This window comes from Arvicanthis niloticus, chromosome 11, assembly GCF_011762505.2.
Source record: "Arvicanthis niloticus isolate mArvNil1 chromosome 11, mArvNil1.pat.X, whole genome shotgun sequence".
In the NCBI taxonomy this organism is placed as follows: Eukaryota; Metazoa; Chordata; class Mammalia; order Rodentia; family Muridae; genus Arvicanthis; species Arvicanthis niloticus.
The window spans coordinates 53,772,538-53,793,440 of record NC_047668.1 but is presented as its reverse complement, the minus strand read 5'-3'; the positions used below and the strand labels follow the sequence as shown (position 1 = coordinate 53,793,440).

Sequence of the window (20,903 nt, the reverse complement as noted above, 5' to 3'; positions counted from 1 at the left end):
TGTTTACAAATACCATATCAGTACTTCTGCAAGGCCAATATACGTGTACCCATTTTATAGAGACGAAAGAACAAAGTGCTCACCAGCACATTATTGCTGTGGAGCAGAGCTGGAGCCTTTGAATTCAATTTCTTAGGGGCATGGCCTTAGACACTTTACTTAACCTTTCTGAAGTGCAAAATAAAGATGACAATGTCTGGCTTGTAGAGTAGTTATGAAAATAAGATTACATGATATGCATAAATTACTTTGCACCGAACCTGGTATAAAATAAGCACTAGTGAGTATTGGCTGCCACCGCCTTGTTCTTCTTAATTATGCAAAGACAAAGAGCTCTGTGCAGGGAGCCAAGGCCAAAACTAGGTAGTCTTTAATTCCTGACAGTATTCCTTTCCCCAGACAGTCCATAGCATGCCTGTCTCTACAGTGTATGACATCACCACACATCGCCTCCCCCTTTTCTGCTAAACACCATGCTGATTGTTTTAATGTTCTTTTTCTTATTTTAATTTTTTATTGGATATTTTATTTACATTTCAGATGTTATCCTCTTACCCCATTTCTCCCCCCTCCATCCCAGGAATCCCTATCCCATCCCCCCTCCTCCTGCTTCTATGAGGATGTGCCCCAACTACCCCCCACTTCCACTTCTCCACCCTCGAATTCCAAGAATCAAGAGCTAATAGCAACTGCAACACTGCTAACATCATAAAGGAATAGCTAGACATTACATGTCTTGTACTCCTCTCCCCTCAACAATTAAACCTTAGCATGTTTTACATCAAAATATCAACCTACCAGATACCCAGGGGGCACAGCAGCATGGTAAACTAAATCAAAATCCAGGCTGCAGAAAATTCTATAGGGCAAACCATCCAGGTTCTTCAAAAAATAAAATTATAAAGGGAGTATGGAAGAGGGGGGAAAAGGGAGAGGGACTTAATTTTTTAAGTCTCTCAGACAAAGAGGCTGCAGTGCAATCTCACGTACATCACCCTGAGGAGCAGATGCACTGGTGGCATAACTTGAAGCTTTATCTTTGGAGCATTTCTTTGTAAATCAATAAATTGACATGCTTTTGAAAAAGAAATGGAGTAACAACATGTAGCCTTCATACTGCCTATGCTGCAATGGAATAAAACTCTTATTCTAGAGAGTATTTCCAAAGACTTCAGATTCATGAGTTTTTAAAATGAGCTCCACCCTCAAATCTGTAAGAGATGGCAGAAGCAAAGATCAAAGGATAAAAAAAATAAAATACAAGAGAAGCCACAAAGGAACAAGTATGTAACTGAAGCTTGAAAGAAACTCCACACCTTCACCAGGACTGGCTCTAACAGGGACTGATCTAGAAGCAGCCTCCCTACTATGTGAGAAATGGAAATTTTAGTATGTACTTCTCAAGGAGTAGCCATCAATAAAAATTAATGTGACATTTCAATATGAGCATGCATTGGAATACAAATCACTCACTTTCATAGTCCAACCCCCAATATGTGAGACAGTTCACAGGGGTGCATTACAGTTTGTGACGGTTTCAGTATGAAGTATCTGCCACAAACTCCTGCTGTGGTACGGCTCTTCAGCTGGTGGCACTGCTTCGGGAGGTTGTGGAGACTTTGGGGGTGGACATGGGTGGAGGAAGTAGGCCACTGTGGTGTGACTTTGAAAGTTACACTGGGTCCCTAGTCCTTTTCTTCTCTCTGAAGCCTGTCTGCCAAGAAATAAGTAACTCTCTGCCACACACACCCACTGCCACAAGAGCCAAACAGCCACGGATGGAACTTACGAAATCATAAGCCAAAATAATCTTTGTTCATTTAAATGGCTTCTGTCAAGCATTTGGTTACATTTACACAAAGGTAACTAATAAAACAAAAATATTAAATTGGGGAAGGAGAAAGAAAATGAAGACTAGTAAGATTAAGTCAACAGTAAATTTACCATTTTAATCATATGTGACAAATTCCCACACTACTGTAGGGGAAAGGCCGCCTATCAGGCTCTGAGCTCCCCTCTAAAGAGAGAAATCCTAGCAGTCTCGGGAGTTGTGATGACTATGTAGTATAAACAAGCTGGTCAAAGGAAAAACAGCTTGTCCTGGCACCATGATCAGGGACTGTCTACTACAAGTGTTCTCATGTTAGCAATGCCGAAAAACAAAACAAGGAAATTGTCATAGCTCATCTTCACTGAACCTCCCCACCCCAGGCAGGATTGCTAAGCCTTTCCCTGTGAACCCCTAGACAGTGTTCTCAATGTGTGTGGAAGTAGCTACACTTCCCATTAGTACCATTTTATAGATGAAGAGCTAGTGCCCCAACAGGTGAAGCTACACGGTCCAGGGGTCAGCAGAGCAGTCAAGCGCAGGAAGTCCAGCCTCAGCGCCCATCGCCTAACCCTTACTCCATGCATCCTCACCAATAAGGTGAGGACATAAGCATCTGCCTTCAGCTAAAAGGAGTATTTGTCTATCAAATATTAGCTCATTGTGTTGAGTATCAGCCCTCCAGATCAGCTGTTAATAGTTCCTGTAGTAGCAGTAGTAGCAAAACAAGAACACCATGATAAAGGAAATAAAGCCTTACAGAGACTCCGCAGTAAGAAGTGTAGTAAATTTCACAATGCTGTTTGTTTTAATGCCTCTCAATAAAGGTTGATTGCATTATACTGAAGAAAGGTTCTGAAAGAGCAGTTTTAGCCCGCTCTAGAACAATGTAGCCAACACAGCTTGCTCTCAGATATTCTGATTTGATCCAGGTAAAAACTGATTGGCTTTAAAGCTATGTATTGAGTATGTTTTCCATAATTCTTCAAGAAATGATAACTCTGATTACTAGGCACATTTTAAAAAATTTAGCAACAGTGCTGAAAGTAGACACACACTTGCTTGAGTGAAGCTAAATAACATATGCACATATACATATATTTCATAATCAATCACATACAGAATATTTCCTTATAAAAATTAAGGAATTGGTAACCTATCAAAGTAGGCAGCCAACCTACCTTTTCATGGCAGCTAGCCAAATAAGTAAAGGGCCACAACTGAAAATAGTTCCGAGGAGTTACCAATTAACTAGCAGACAGTTCATTCCTAGCATTCAACAACAGAATGTGGTCATATCTCTCTCTCTCTCTCTCTCTCTCTCTCTCTCTCTCTCTCTCTCTCTCTCGTCTCTCTTTCTCTCTCTCTTTCTTTCTCTCTCTCTCTCTCTCTTGTCTCTCTTTCTCTCTCTCTTTCTCTCTCTCTCTCTTGTCTCTCTTTCTCTCTCACTCTTTCTTTCTCTCTCTCTCTCTTTCTCTCTCTCTCTTGTCTCTCTTTCTCTCTCTCTCTCTCTCTCTCTCTCTCTCTCTCTCTCTCTCACACACACACACACACACACACAGAGAGAGAGAGAGACAGAGACAGAGACAGAGAGCATGTTGCTAGGAATTGAACACAGGACCTTGCACACACTAGACAAGTGCTCTACCTATATCCTTAAGCCTTAAGCCTTGGTTTTGGTTTAAGACAGATTCTCACTAGTTATGTAAACTGGCCTTGAAATCACTGTATAGGGCTGGAGAGATGGCTCAGGGGTTAAGAGCACTGACTCCTCTTCCAGAGGTCCTGAGTTCAAATCCCAGCAACCACATGGTGGCTCACAACCATCTGTAATGAGATCTGATGCCCCCTTCTGGTGTGTCTGAAGACAGCTACAGTGTACTTATATATAATAAATAAATAATTGTTTAAAAAAAAAAAAAAAGAAACCACTGTATAGTTTAGGCTAGCCACCTACTGGCAATCCCCCTGCTTCTGTCTCTTTAATTCTGAGAGTACAATATGTATCACCATGCTTGGCTAGAATGATCATAAAATTTTGACACAGAAAATTTTCAAAGGCTTTCCAAAACTTCAGCTCAGTTGTAAAATTAACTAAGTTAAGCACCTATAGACTTCTTAACTGGCTTCCACAGATAGTAACTAAATATGTCAACTAAATATCTAGAGATATATGTAAAAATCCATAGGAGTTTTGAAGTAGATTTTATATATTTCTGAAAGAAATAATTAGCAAGCTTTCAAAGCCATCCCTAGTTGGTGTAAACACAACTACGACATTAGTATATTAAGCCCATAAAAGAAGCAATTAATTTAAAAGAGGGGCAAGCAGCCCAACATGATAGTGAATGAACCTGAATAGCAGAACTTTAGTATAGGAAATCCTAAGTACAATAAATATTTGATAAGATTATCAACTTTACCAATAGTCAAGGTACTACAAACTACAAAGTTATTATTTTCAACCAGCAGATATGTCCAACTAGAAATGACGGATAATACACAGAGTTAGCGAAGGCAAGAAAAGCAGCTGCTACTATATGCTGCCAGTGGAAACGTAAATTAATGTAGCCTTTGAAATGACAATTTGAATGAACATCAGGTTTTATTTATGCATATCCAGTAATCTCATGGGCATGTTCTCATACATGTAAAACAGATACAAGATATTTACTGAAACATGTTTTGCAACAGAAAATTTGTTTGACTTGGGCTAGCAACATGGCTCAGCTGTTAAAGGTGATTGCTGCCAAGGCTGAGGACCTAAGATCCCACATGGAGACTGACAAGGAGAGAACCAACTCCCACAAGTTGTCCTCTGACTTCCAAAGTGTGCCAGCACACATGTGTGCCCATACACATATACACAAATCCACACAAATTAAATACATATTTGTTAAAAGCAGATATCTAAAAAAAAATTATCTTAATATTCAGCAAAAGAGCACTGGTTAAATAAATAAATAATATACATTCCATTGTAAGGCTAGTTACCCATTAAAAAAATAAAACAGCTCCTTCATGTTCTAGCATACAAAAATATTCATGAGTATAAAAGAAAGGCCAACATATAAGGTATTTTCCTTTTTGTGTCTGAGTGAATGTTTGTGAGCAATAGATGTACCAACAGGAATCTAGAGTAGTCAAGAATCTTTCAAATTCCAAAGCCAGAAACCCAATTCACACTAGCACTAGCAAAAAAAGCAACCTATTAGATCATTTAACTGAGAAATAGTGGGTAGGTCTTATTTACAGTGTCCAAAGGCTCCAGAGTCTCTGTGCTCACGAACACAAGAGTATATAAAGGAGTGACTACGTGTGAGTCTCTGGCTCAGGCAGTCTGTATGCTGGCCTCTCTTGGTGTACGGATCTGGAATGTTCCCCTAAAGACTCATGTGTTAAAGGCTTGGCACTCCCAGAGAGTGACGCTACTGAGAGCCGGCAGAAGCTTTAGGCAGAGCAAAGCTGTAAGACACAGCATCCTAGGAGGCACGCTTTGTTCCAGGACCAGTCCTCTTTCTCTGGGTCTGGGTGCCATTCCATGTCCAGCTTTGCGCTACCGTATGATTTCTGCCATACTCTCCCCCCTCACAGTGTGCCAGAAAGAACAGACAAGAGACTGGGGCCTAACACCATGAGCCAAACTCAATATTCCTGCTTTGAGATGACATTCTCCCACGTTTTGTCAAAGTGATGGAAAACTTAATGACCTCAATCCTTCTCAAAGCAGATCACTGACCTCATGGTGCTTCTCTCTTCATCTAGATCAGCAATTCCAACAGGATGAGCCTGGCCCCTCATCCAATATGGTTTTGAATCTCAGGTAAGTACACTAAACCTGTTTTGCTTTGGTCACATGACTATCCATTTTGCCACAATCACTATATCCAAGGGAATGAGGCATTATTAAAGACCATGCTACCACCTAAAATAAAAAATAGCAGGTACTATTAGATCGTCTAAATTGACATATACCATGTAATTTTCTGAAATGTCACCTCTCAACTCTATTTACTTTCACTTATTTGAATTTATTACTAGAATGCAGCCAAGTATCATATATATTGTTTACTTTTTAATTCAAAGATAAAGAAAATATTGTAATGGGGTGAAAAAAAATAAATAAAGTTCAAGTTCTAGAAAGTGCAGGATTAATAACTTTAGAACAAAACTGATGAAAAATATAAAATTTCATCACCTATAAAGATCTACACATCTGTGGTGGTTTGAATGAGAATGGCCCCCATATGCTCCTGTTTGAATGTTTGAATGCTTGGTCCCCAGTTGGTGGAACTGTTTGATAAGGATTAGCAGGTGTGGCCTTTTTGGAGGAAGTGTATCAGTGGGGGTGGGCTGTGAGGTTTCAAAAGCCCATACCATCATAGTTAGCTTTCTCTCTACCTCCAAATTTGGGATAAGATATAAGTTACTACTCCAGTGCCCACCCTGCGTGCCTGACACCATATACCACCCCCATTTCCCACCCCTACAACCACACCCTCCCATCTGCCCTGCCATGAACTGTGAGCTCCCCGCCCAAATGTTTTCTTTTATAAGTTGTCTTGGTCATGGTGTGTCTTCATAGCAATGTAACAGTAAATAAGGCAGTGACCTAGTTATGCATAACTGGTCAGAATTTTAACAATACCTGAATGGCTCTTATCAAGCAAGCTTTAGAAAGGAAAACAAACAAACAAACAAAAAAGGAATACAATTTTTATAGGAGATAAGTGAAGACCTTCAGAGATACTACAGATACATTTTCAGACATCAAAAAGTCTCCACTGGTATCCCACAGCCCTGCACTCCTTCTCTCTCAGCCTATAATCTTATCAACCAAGTTCTGGGAGGAGGAAAGTTCTGAAGAGCTTATACCAAAGCAAATATTCACTTTCTATGAATTTCAGATATCTACTCCACAATAGCAGACTAAAGCTTATTGTTTATAATGAGACAACAGTAAAATTTACCCTTTCATTGACCTAGAGGTTAAAATTTAGCACTTAAAAGCTCTTTTTCACAAATGAATTCAAAAATAAAAAAGTTGTGTTCAGGAGCTGGAAAACGAGCTCAGAGGATAACAGATTCCATTCCAAGCACCACATTATGGTTCACAACCATTTATGACTCCAGTTTCAGGGATCCAATGCTTCTTATAGCCTCTGCAGGTACCAGGCAAGCACACAGTGCACATATACATGGATGCATGCATACATACATACATACCTGCAAAACACTCATACACATAAAATTAATATAAATAAATCTTTTTAAAACTATATTTAGACAGATATAAAGGACTTGCTGTTGTTCAACAACTCTCAAACAGGACCTTCCCATTTTGATATTCACCTCAATAAAGAAAGTGAGCTCTTCTATGGCCAGCAAAGCCATCCTCTGCCCATTTATGTCTTCGATTTGGATTTCCTGACTCCTTATGCAGCACTCTATGACCATCTTGGGAAGTAACAGGTGTCATTTTGGGAAAAGCCACAATAACCAAAGAAGCTATTTCACGTTCCAGAAAATACATTAAATCTTCATTATCTGCTTACATATCACCCCCTTTTCATGTACCATGGAACTATGCCATAAGCAACATTCCAAATCCGACCAATTCGAACTCAAATCACCTTCTCCAGGAAGTCTGTTTATCCGAACCATGCTAGTCTCCAAGCACCATCAGTGACAGTCTTATAAATACACACTATGAATAGAGAACCATGAAAGCACTAAAGTACAAACTAGTAGAAGAATCATCTTTCCCCTTTGTAATTTACAATTGGGTCAGAGGGGAAAGAATACAGGTAAAAATAGAAACAAGCTAACAATAATAAATTTCAAGCAAGTACTAAATATGTGCATGCTGAAATACATACTCCCATGAAACATTTTTGCACTGTTTTATATTTTTTAATTTGTATAAAGTTTAAGACAAAAAAAGACTGTTTTATGCAAATTGTAATCTTTTGGGTTTTTAAAAAAGATTTATTTATTCTTATTTTATGTGTATGGGTAGTGTTTTATCTGCATCTGTGTACCATGAGTGTGCTTGGTGCCCATGGTGGCCAGAAGAGGGCATCAGAACCGCTGACCAGAACAGCAGTCACAGATGGGTGTTAGCTGCCATATGGGTGCTAGAAGTTGAATCCAGGTCATCTGGAAGACAAACCAGCACTCTTAGCCACTGAGCCATGTCTCCAGGCCTGATATAATCTTCCTGATGGATAGGAACTTGAAGAATAACATTTGGTGCCTCATATTACTATTCAAATAAAGGGTGTTCAATAAGAAAAAAACCTCATGTAAAGAACATGTTTAAACAAACAAACAAACAAATGAAACCAAAAAAGTAGTAATGATCAAGATCTTAGGATCATTTATTCCAACATCTCTAAGGACAGAGGTAGAAAGGAACACACGTTTGTTTGTTTGATCCATGACATGGGGTAGCTCTATACTAAAAATAATAACTTACCAGGCTATCTCATATTTCTTTATCTTTGGTTTTCAAGTTTTGAGCAGCAATTCTAACAATTGAATCCAAGGCCTAATAAGTGGTTAGGCAAGTATTCTGCCAATTGTGCTATATGTCTAGCCACTGCCTCCTTTAAAAAAAAAAAAATATTGAGAAAAGGTTTTGCTTAGTTGCCCAGGCTAGCCTCAAACTTAAAATCTTCCTGTCTCAGCCTCCTAAGCAGCAGTATACATTACCACATACAGTTATTCCAGACATTTCAGCATAACCCTTTGTAGTCAATGTTTTACACTTTAGAACATGTTCTCTGTGTAATATTCTATTTTCAATCACTATACATCTTGAGACCTAGAATATACAATCTATGCATATTCCAGAAAACACACATATACACACACATATACATACGCACGTGCATTCTTAAAGTACATTCACAAGCAGCATTGTGAGTTAGTTAATCAGTATCAGTTGCTAATTTTTATCAAGCCTAAAACATCACAGAGGACAAAAATATAAAACATGAACCTTTTGCCATGAACATTTTATACCACACTATGGGTAACAGGACATGCAAAACTTTTCTTATTCATTTGATATATATCAAGAAGAAGAAATATATATATTCATTTGATATATATCAAGAAGAAGAAATATCAAATATATCAAATGAATAAGAAAAGCAAAAAGAGTTCACAGAAGGAACATGCTACCTTTAGTTTTAAACTGACAAGAACTGAAAAATCTGAGTGAAGAATAGGTATAGTTTCAGAATAAGGGAAAATATTCCACAGAAGGAAATAGGATATTTAGGGAACAATAAGCCAACAACTTCATTTTAGATAGTCTATTGCAGAACACTAATTGAAGATAAAGCCAGAGGACAGATTGGTGCCAGACACTGGGAAGGTTTAAGTGATAGGCTATGGAAAAACTTTACTTTAATAGTAATGAGGACCTTCGAAGACTTTTTCTTTCTTCTTCTTCTTCTTTTTTTTTTTTTTAGTAAAGTAATACGGCACAAGTACATGTTGGCATGATAGAGGGGCCAGGGAGTGGCTCAGTACCAGAACCCTCAGCACCCACGGAAACAGCAGGTGGGTACAAAGACCTGTGGAAGAAAGCTAAGCTGGCCAAGAACTCTGAGAAATCCTGTCTCAACTGATAAGGAGTTGGTGGCTGATCAAGGAAAACACCAGACAACAACTCTTAGTTTCTGGCCTCTATATGCACACCCTGTACACACACACACACACACACACACACACAGATGCATGTGTACATACATATATGCACTCACATACAGGAACATCATGCACATGCTCCCAAAATACCAGGATGATCATTTTACAGTAAAATTTAGCAAAAACTAAAAGAGGTGCTGACAAGATGTCTCAGCAGGCAAAAGTACTTGTTGCCAAGTCTAATCACCTGGGTTCCATTCCTGGGACCCACATGATGGAAAGAGAAAACCAACTCCTGGAGTAGTCCTCTGGCCACCAATGAATATACAAATATACATGTGCTACATGTGCCACATGTACATAGGGCACAACACACACAAGGAAGTCATTATTTTTATTTTGTGTGTGTGTGCTTTGCCTGCATGCAAGTGTACTACTGTGTGTGCTCAATGCTTGATGGAAGCCAGGAGAGGGCACTGGGTCTCCAGAAACAAGAGCTACAGACAGTTATCAGCTGCCATGAAGATGCTGGGAACCAAACCTGAGCCCTCTGAAAGAGCAGCTGGTACTCTAAACTGCTGAGCCATCTCTCCAAACCTAAATAAATATTTTCAAAATAAAACAAAGAAAAAAAAACAGAAGCAATTCACTACAAATTATAGGACCACTTTAATACTACATTTGTAAGTAGACCTGAATTAAAATTATAGTGGGAAAGAAGGGACAAAGTAATGGGCCCATACACTCAGAAAGCTTTTAGTGTGTCAAATCAGAGTAAAAAAACAAAAACAAACCTCTAGTATGGCTGAGATTCGGGGGCTAATGGGTATTTAAACAAGCAACTCTGAATCCCAACCCATTCAGCAGAAGAACTTTCTAGACATAGACACACATGCACATATGCGCACATGCACGCACACACACACACACACCTCACACTCATATACACATGCCCCTGTATCCTCACTCATACTTTTGTGAAATTGAGAAGAAGGGCTTGAGGGAGAAATTATATATAAAAGAAACCAAATAATATAGAGCCGGGCAGTTGTGCAACTAACAGAGCTCCAACACCTGTAAAGGCCAAAGGCATTTGCAATCACATCTATTGCAAAATGGAAAAACTGCAAAACCAGTCATACTGCGGGCTTGAATAATGACATCAGATATATCCATTAAACTTGGCAAGAAGGTAAAACTAGATGAATAATGTTATTGAGGTCCCTGTCCTCAGCAACACAGGGGACGATGGATCCTTTCTGAAATTTGGTGAGATCTGTAGACCCTCTCCCAGAGAAATGATAATGTCACAAAATTTTACATATGAAATGTGTATAGACTAAAGCCAATCTAGAGGCTATTAGCCCATAAACTCCAAGTTAAGGATCTCTGCTATGGAATAGTAGTAACAATTTCTATCATGTATCCCCGTGGCTTTAAAGTTTTTTTTTAACAGCAAATCACGCATATGTTTATTTATGATTTATACACACTGCACACCAAACTGATAAATTATGTGCTTTATAAAATATATATATAACATATAAATTTAAGAATCATCTATTACGACAAACTAAACAATTTTAAACAATTACTTTACTCACTGACTCATAAAAGCTATGTGTGCTTTCTAATAAATGCTATTATCAATCCCACTACTTTTTGACAGTACTACAACTTAAACGGGGGGGGGGGGGGAGGGGAGTGATTTTAATCTTGCATTCATACTTTTTTAAATACTACAGCTTGAGGCTCTAGTCCTAAATTCAGTTCGTGTTTATAATAAATAACTATTTTGCTTGGTTTTAATGGTTAGCACAGCTGAAAAACATACTTTTCAAAACTGAATAAAACCCAAAAAGAACTCCATTACTGGCTGCACTGAATAAAACATGATATTCAATTGCAATTCCACTCACCATTTATGCAAAGGCTTTTTGCTAAAATTCAGCTACTGCATTTCCATATTTCCTGATGGCAATCAGTTGTTCTTACAAGCTAATCAGATAAAATTACCTTTTTATATTTTCAGCAGATGGGCTCAAAACCACTAAAATGTCTCTTTTTCAACGTTTTTATACAGGTTAGAAAACTTCATTCGTGAATTCAAGTTCTTCAAATTAACACTCATCATTATCAGCCATTAAACCCAATAGGACGGAAGTGGCTCCAAACACCATTGCCAACATCCTCTCTCCAGCACTGAACTGTTTTCTTCCAAAAGGTAATTACTTTTTGAGTTGCTATTAAGAAAGTGTCCCCGTCATAAAGGGGCAGTTTCAATGTGCTTATCTGCAGTGCATACCCCACATAACCACACATTACAGAAAATGTCAGTAAAGGTAGTTGTCTTTTTGTGGATGAAGCCGTCATTAAGTTAGACAATGCTTACTTAAGTCTTTTGCGTAATGGTAACCAATTACTCTCTATGAAGTACAGAGCTTCATGGTGACCACTGTAATACAGAGTGGTGTTGGGAGTCTATATCTACCTTGTAAAATTATAAATCTAAGGTTCTCTTTACCAGGGCCTCCCCTTAGTGCATGACATAACAAAGACTGAAAGTGAAAAACCTTGCCCACCGACCTCTAATATTTCTTGCATCTCCAAACAGTTGATGAAGATCTGACTGTAGAAACTGTCCCACATCAGCACCTTGATCCAAGACCCTTTATTAGTTCCTTACAACCAATTTCCCTCGAACAACTACCTTCCAACTGCACTGTAACCATACCTAAAATGCTACCAGTCTGACAAAAGACAACACTATTCTTTCAACTTACAGCTGGCTAAGGACATTGGTTGGGTACACACAGCTGTAACAAGGCCCAGGGCTCTTTTATTTCAAAAGTACATGCATTTAAGTTTGTGTGTGTCCACATCACAGCATCAGGTGGAGGTCAGGAGATACTCTGGGGAAGCTGGTTCTCCTCTTTTACCATGTGGGTCCCAGGGATTGTCCTAGGTTGTCATGTTTGGCAGCAAGTACCTTGACTTACTGAACCATCTCAACCGCCAAGGTCCTAGGTCTCAATGGCATAGCCTGTCTTAAATCCTTTCTGGAACACAGTAGGGTATAAATAAATCATGAAGAATATTGAGAGCTGGGGATTTCCAACTTGTATGATCAATCTCTCATATACAGTAAGGTGCATGTAGACAAGGAAAGGACAATTTTGAAATGAAAAACAACTCTGCTGCATCAGTTTGAAAATGTCAAATGAGGCCAGGCACGGTGGTACATATCTTTGATCCTAGCACTCAGGAGAAGCAGCACAGTGAGTTCAAGCCAGTTTGGCTACAGCACCCACATGACAGGTAATAACTATCTGTAACTCCTGCTGCACACCATCTTCTGGTCCCTGAGTGTATCAAGCATGCATGTGTTGGGTAGGTACACACAGATATATATAGAGAGGCAAAATACCCATATACACACAAAAATAAAAGAATAATAATTTTAAAATATCAAATGATAATGCACTGTCTCAAAGAATAGCTGCTGCTTTTTAAAAAGTATAAGGCAGTTAAAAAGATTTTATATTAACTTCATTTCAAAAACCACATGATCTGTTTTTAAATATACATAAAAATGAGTGAAAATTTTCCCAATGTGGTAAACCTTACATATGGAATCATTTCAAAAATTATGAAAATATAAAATTTAGGATATAAAAACCTGCCAAGAAAAGATCCACATGAATTTGGAAAACTGACATTTCCCATTCTCATCCAGATCTACATACTTACTACATACTGTTCCCACTGTCTCTGCCATGAAAAGTCCTTCAGCATCACGTGACTTCAAGTTGAAGTATGCTTCCTGCTCTCACTTAGTTTGATGCTCTCCTGTCTCTACACAGTTCCCTTCCTCCCATGCTAAGAAACCCAAGCTTTCCTGTCCCTGCTTCTTGTCCATTTTATCTTTCTGAGAACACTGCTCTCTTCATCCAGCCCTTACAGAAAGCATGTCCAAGTTTCAGTGCATGTTCACCACCAAGCCCACCATGAAACCTGCCTTGATCTCTCTCTTAAATGAGATAACTGCTTGCTACACGCCCCCCCCCCCAGCACAATGCTGTCCCAGCACTCATCACAGTTAATTAATATTACAGGTATTTGTGTTGTCTTATCACTTCTCTTAGGTCATAATCACCTTAAGAATAGAAGTTGTATCTTATCTTTTCACTTCCTTATCTTTTACAGCACAGCACCTTGAACAAGGTGCTCATGTAGCTGTAGCTCCAGTGGGTGCTGTGGCTACTTACAATCAATTACAGACTTCCTGTACCATCTAAAGTACAAGTATTTCTGAAATATAACTAGGAATTTGTAGAACTAATAACTTTTCCCTGATTTCCTCCAATCCAACTTGCCAAAGTAAAGCTAGTATTATATATTTCAAAAACCAAGGGCATTTTATCCTTCAACTATCTGATCAAATACAATGTGAAAAATTAAATATTTACACACAAACAATGAAATGTATAACTGATAATACAAGTATGTAAATATTTCAACCATATAGGCAAACCAAAATTTTAAGATACAATATATTGAAACAGAGTAAGACGACCATCTAAAACACACTGCAAACACAGAGAATGATCAAACAATTGGTTCCAAATAAAAGGAAATACCTTAAGCTTTATTTAAACACTATCAAAACTTAAGAGGCAGAATTTTATTGCTAAGAATCCAAAACCAGCCATTCAAAGATAAGCTTCCCTGGACAGAAGCACAAAAGAATCAACATTACTAAAGTACAAAGGTGAGAATGGAGAGCACAAGAATCTTAAAGTGACACTTTCATTAAGTAACTGGTCTGTATACATGGTACCTAGGTTACCAGATAGAAATAAAGTTGCAGGAGTCTTACAGCATCTGTACAGAACCCAAAGAAAGTCCAGAAAAGAGGGCTCTGACGTAGCTTACTGTGGCAAACATTTAAAGGTATGAATGAGCCTTCCAGTCAGCCATCCTAGGCTGCAATGCCATCCTAATACCTACAAGCCATGTGATCTTACACTGGCCACTTAACCTCCCTGAACCTTATTTCCCAGTTTATAAAATGTGGTTTGTAGAGTTAGCATAATACCTGGCTCAGAGACAACACTCAATAAATATTTGCTGATTCTGAATAAGAGCAATACAAGAAAAGCAGGTATTCCTCTCCAAATACTTTTTGAAATTTTTGAGGGGAAATGGTCTTAATTACTTCCTTGTTAAAATAAAGTTGTCTCTCGGCATTTATAAGAGCCTGATTCCAGAAACCCATGGAAATATCAAAACCTATGTTCAAGTGCCTTACATAAAATGACATAGTTTCCACATAACCTCTATTCTTAACCTTGTACACTTTAAAGTACTACTAGATTACTTACAAACCCTAATACAGTATCAAGGCTTTAAATTTCATCATACTGTATCATTTAGGGAATGGTGACAAAAAAAAAAAACTGCACATGGTCAATACAGAAACAATTTTTTAAATTGTTTTAAAATGTTTTAAAATTGTTTAAGATGTTTTCTTTATTCACCCTGAGCAGTACTGAGGAATGAACTTAAGGTCTGGGGTAAGCTGGTGAGCACTCACCACTAAGCTAGGTCACCACCACCATCCCTTTTGGGTATTCTCTATAAAGGGCAGGCTGATCCAAGGATAACCATGGGCTTAGATTCCCTCCTTCCTTCCTTAGCTCAGAGATTACTTCAGAGTTTACTAGAATTCCTAAAATTGAAATCTTGGTAGCCAAAACCTTTGGCCTGAACCTAGTTATCAGTCTATAATGTTAGGGAGATTATTCTAAACAACCCTTAAAGCTGTTCTGCTCTGAATGCTGTGATGCCTGCAATCTCAAGGATCCCCAGTCCAATTAGGGAGGGAGTGAAGGAGGCAGGGAAAGAAAGGAGGAGGGATTATGCAGAAAAGTGAGTGATGCTTAGGGAGTGGGGACCAGCTGAAATGGACCAGCTCTGACACTGGTTCTGAAGATCAGGAGAACATAAAAGAAGAGAAAACATAATTTAAGTAAAGAAAATGCAATGCATAAGCTAAGAAGCAGCATTCCTATGGATGACTATTTTTTAAGACAGGGTCTTAATGTCCCCCAGACTGGACTCTGGGAGATTATAACGCTGTCTTCACTTATGTAGTACTTCGCAGACTATAAGGCATTTCTGATGTTATCCACAGCAGATTTTCTGGAATGGGACATAAAGACTCCACTTAAATGTTTTAGGGTTTGATAAATTTGTAGTCTTCATGAAAAACATCAAATGACATTTAGAAAGGATTTTTTTCAGTAGCTATGTGTAGAATAAATTAGAAAGACAAATGCATGAAAACAAGTAGCTCTAAACATATAAATTATAATTTTAGCACAAAAAGAAAAGTAAAATCTAAACAATAGCTCACTTGATGGCAAAGAAACTCAGACCCTCACAGTGACTCCTATGCTCCACACTCAAATGACCAGGGATCAGATTATTCAACCAGAAAGGAGAGAGAGGGAGGGAGGGAGGGAGGGAGGGAGGGAGAGAGAGAGAGAGAGAGAGAGAGAGAGAGAGAGAGAGAGAGAGAGAGAGGGAATATACAAAAATTACAAAAAAAACAAAAACAAAACAAAAACAAACAAGTGAGAGGCTTAGGCTAGGAGTGGAATGTCCACTTGCTGACAAGTAGCTGTTTACTGTTTGCAGATGACAGCTAAACAACGTTACTAAGCTTCAGTTTTAAAGTGCAATGATATGAAAGTGAGTACACTGTTCCAATTTTAAATATGAAAACCTAAGGAGTTTGTTTTGTTTTGTTTTGTTAGTTTTTTGAGACAGGGTTTCTCTATGTAGCCCTGGCTGTCCTGGAACTCACTCTGTAGACCAGGCTGGCCTTGAACTCAGAAATCCGCCTCTGCCTCCCAAGTGCTGGGATTAAAGACGTGCGCCACCACCGCCTGTCGAAAACCTAAGGTTTAAACACCTAAGGTTACACAAACTAGGAATCTGGAAGTGCCATGACCCAACACCCTCTCTGACTAAAGTCAAAGTTCAATTTCTACAACAACCTTTAAAATTGCCTCAAAATTACAAATTAATGGGTGAAAAGCTACAAACAAAAAGAATAAGAATACAGGACCTGGGTCAACAAGATGATTGGGTAGGCAAAGATGCTTGCTGAGAAGCCGTATGACCCAAGTCTAATCTCTGAAACTCACATGGTAGGAGGAGAGAACCAACTCCCAAAAGTTGTCCTCTGATATACACACTTACCCATAAACACTTGTTTTCTTTAAGGCATCACTGTGGGAGAATTGGATAATCTGCTGTTAATAGGATTCTGACTCTGCTGGAGGGATTACACCTCTATTCTGGCATCTATTCTTATCAGTTTGATCTCTGTTCCTAGTGATGAGGTTCAGGGTCATTCAATACTATCAATGTCCCTCCCCTCCTCATTGAAATATGCACGGTGTGTGTGTGTGTTAAAAGAACAAAAGATGAGCATGACTAGACTGATTACTTTCACCTCGTAGAACGACAGCATCTACTCTGGCATAAGCTACTTACCATTAAGTGTGATCACTACACTAAGAAAGCCTGTCACTTTAGAGAATCTCAGAAGTTCTGTTCTGTGAGCTGAGCACAGTGATATCACCTCTGTAATCCTGGGTACTAGGAGGCTGAGGCAGGAGGATTGAAACTTTGAGATCAACCTGGGCAACTCAGCACAACTGCATCAAAATCAAAGTGAGAAAGAACTGGGGGCCCAGCTGAGCAGTAGATGGCCTGCCTAGCATTCAAGGGGCCCTGGGTTTAACTCTCCTTGTCACAAAGTAAATAAAAACACTCTGCTATGGATGGGTTCATGCAGGGAACCAGGATGCAACCTCTTTAACTTGCACTAGTGGAAGACTTGCATATTGGTGTCAGTGTTTAATAATGACCTCCTACATTAAGCTATATTTCCAGGAAAACATAAAACAATGATTTCTATGCTCTGCAGTAACTCAAATACCACATAGTCACAAGCCATTTCCAAAACTACAGTAGGTTATAGAAAAAAATAAAAGTTATATATCCTTAAATTAAGTAACTAAGAATAGTACCCAGCTGCCACCAGGCCATTTTATGACCCAACACTATATAATAAGGAATAGGCACACAGTCTAACTAAAATTTAAAGTTTAAAATGTCTATACATCACTTCCTATGTAAGAAAGAAAGAAAAAAATCAGAGCCCACAAGGCCTATCCTCAATGGCCAATGACAAAAGAGAAAATGATTGGTTAACATGACAGAGCAATGAAGGAATCCATTCCTATGGTCTAGTCTATTCCATTCGTAGGGTCAAGTCTATCCAAATGAGGAGAGGCATGAGATTCTGTACAGTTCTGTAACCCGGACCAGATTTAGGGCTCTGTAGTCCAACTCCCGAGCCTGAGTACTCCATCCGACCCCTCACCCATGTGAGCATCTAGAATTTGCAGGTAATGCAGTAAAGCACCCACCACAATGATTTTGGCTCTCTGCCAGGAAAGTAAAAGCTAGCCCTCTGAGAATTACTGTGATTATCAATGCCAAGACCATAATGAATATCCTAGGGACCTCCTCTACTCATAACTAGAAATTCTACTGAGTCTTGTGTACTCAGGTTGAACTCCATCCTTGCCTAAAATGAAACCTAAGATGGACCATAGCTTGAGACCAGCCAACTCTGTAAAATGTGCAACACAACATCCAAACAACTTGGACTCCTTGACAGGAAGTACAACAAACTGAAACAAGAAACAGAGGCACTGTGGCCCCAAGAGAAGGCGTGTGAATCCGGTGACAACTGAACATGGAGAGCTAAACGTCCTTGAAAAACAATTAGTAGTACCACCTGGTCCAGAGCCTGATTGGAACCAGCTCTTCCCAGGGAAGTCGGACATCCTCCATCTCTCTCCTGCTCTGCCTTTCAGCACCTCTCCACCACCCTCACTTACTCAACATTAAGTCCTGGTGAAGATCACTCCCTGGATTAACAGGATCAAGAGGACATGCAGAGAACATTCCATCCTGGGAACAACACATTTAAGTTATTTAGACCTGTTTACCACTGTTCACTACAGAGTTAGAAGCATGACATTTTGCCAACAGCTTTACAGTATACACCAGTCAGCACCATAGCAACCTAATCCTCTGCCCACCAAAAGATCAACACATACTCAAAAACAGGAATTTCAGCAAAAAATAGACTGTGGCCCTAACTCCTGTAGCACAGACATGTCTTTAGTAGTAACAGTGTCTTCCTGTCACACCCACTTCATGATGCCCTTACAGCTTCCTGGCATAGGCAAGTTGTTGGGATTATACAAACTACTGCTTCTGTTTCCAGCCCGAATTTCTAGAAATAAAATCCTGGAATTGAGGGAGAAATAAAAACAAATGTTGGCAGAAAGCAGGAGAGAGGAATGCATTGTCTATATAATCCCGGTTAAAGTGAACAATCGTCATTAGTTCCATAGAGTTTTTATTTTCTCTCAATAAAACCGCTTAGCCAAAATTATAGATCTAAAAACATTCCCTCGGCTTAAACCACACACACAAAAGCAATTTTATAGACACAACCCTATACATTTTCTCAGAAATAAGGAAGAGATTAACAGTAAATTATGTAAAATTTAAGCTTTGCATCTATAAACCAAAGTTCAGTATGGATTAAATACGTGTAATAGATTAACATAAAATGTCTGCAAAAATCAAACCAACCCTTACAAGCAACGGGCCTCGGATTTTCTCTCCAAGCTTCTTAAATCTGAATAAGAAATGGAGAGAAAACATGACAGTCTTTAGGTCACAGAACCAACTTGGACCTTCCCACAAAGTACAAGAGATTAAGCAGAAACACTTCCATTTTACCTACTTTATGACAAATTACTCGAGGAATGCCTATTTATGAAACTGAATCAAATCCCATGGCTACCTTTAACCCAAAACTATTTCTAGCTGGAGAGCCAAAGACCCAAGCAAATACGCAAATACTTTCTTTTCACCTTATTCCCAACACGAAGAAATCCGACTCCCCTCCTGCTACACTGCTACATCACAGCCTCTGTGAAGCTAGATGAGGCCCCTTTGGCCGACTCTTTTTTTTTTTTTTTTTTTTCAAGACTAACCTCCAACCAATTCCAGCCGAGGAAGCAAACCTCAAACAAATTTAACCCTTGAAATCCACCCCCACGACTCTACCACATAGTCTAGGCTTCACTGCAGGGCTGTCTTGCACAGACACTTAAAAGATTTCTCCATGAAGTGAAAGCATTGTGCTTCACAAGTCATCACCATCATTTCTCTTGTCAATCACCGGGTGCCGGGACAACGATTCACCTACGAACGCCTTACTTGTCAACATCATACTTCATATTTAAAAACTTACTGTTTGAAAAGAGAAAAAGAGAAGTCACCTTCTCCACAAGGACACCTGCCTCACCTCTTGAGTGTCTCTAGAAGGGTAGCGGAGCCAGAGAGGCTAACAGATATTCCCCAGCTTAAAGTTTCCCTCCCTACCAAACTCTTCGGCCACAGCACCTCAGCTTGTCCTTGTCACACACAGGGTGTATTGTCATTCCCTCCGTCTCCCTCTAACATCTCACGCTACAGGGTGTCTGGCCCATGGGAGTGACTGCTTTAAAAAATGCATATACAAATAAAATTAAACGAGCCACCACAGATGTGTGGTAGGGACCGAGGACCCCGGTGTCCAGTTTCTCCGAGTCTCTTCCAAGCGACTATGGAGAGCTCAAGTTCCATCACTGACCATTAACCAGCCCAACCTACAATCATCGGGGTCAACGTGTGTTGCTTGGCTTTCTAGGTCCTTTCAGCAGAACCTTGCAAGGGGAGCAAATCCCAGCCGCAAGAGGAAAATCTCCTTTATCCGCCCATTCCTACCTCCGAAGCCCTAGTCCCAGAGGGAGAAAGGCAAGTGCAGCCAGGCTAGGCAAAGGGGCCGTCGAAAGCTGCACCTACAGAAAGGCATGCCTAGGTCGCCCCCATTTCGCTGTCCCGGCGAACAAGATTCAGAGAGGCTGACGGGCTGGCCAAGGTCATCGTGCTTGCTCGTCGGGGCCGAGGGGCGCCCGCGCCTACTTCCGGCTCCCCCTTTCGGCGGCGGCTCGGGGAGCCCGCTCCCCACCCGGCCCGCGGCCGCGCGCCCTCCGCGGATGCTCGCACTCTTACTAACTAGGGCAACTGGAGTGCGCCGCAGGGACGGCGCTCTGCAGCGCGCCGCTCGCCCTGAGCAGCCCCCAGCTGGTGCCGTGACAGCTGCGACCTCCGCCCCCTGCAGCCGCGCCAGGCCAGCAGGGGAACTCGAGAAAAGTGGCAGCGGGAGATGGGTCCCAGAGCAAGCAGAGCCCGGACGGAGGGCGCCAGC

The 20,903-nt window shown here is 40.0% G+C and overlaps 1 protein-coding gene across 1 annotated transcript in view; it reads right to left on the bottom strand.

The window, feature by feature from the left end:
• The window catches only part of Ncoa1 (nuclear receptor coactivator 1), a 222,214-nt gene extending 201,544 nt beyond the window's left edge, over nt 1-20,670 (bottom strand). Inside the window, exon 1 of the mRNA XM_034514457.2 lies at nt 20,420-20,670. The gene's annotated coding sequence lies outside the window, so the exon portion shown is untranslated. The remainder of the gene's footprint in view (nt 1-20,419) is intronic.
• Nucleotides 20,671-20,903: the final 233 nt, after the last annotated feature.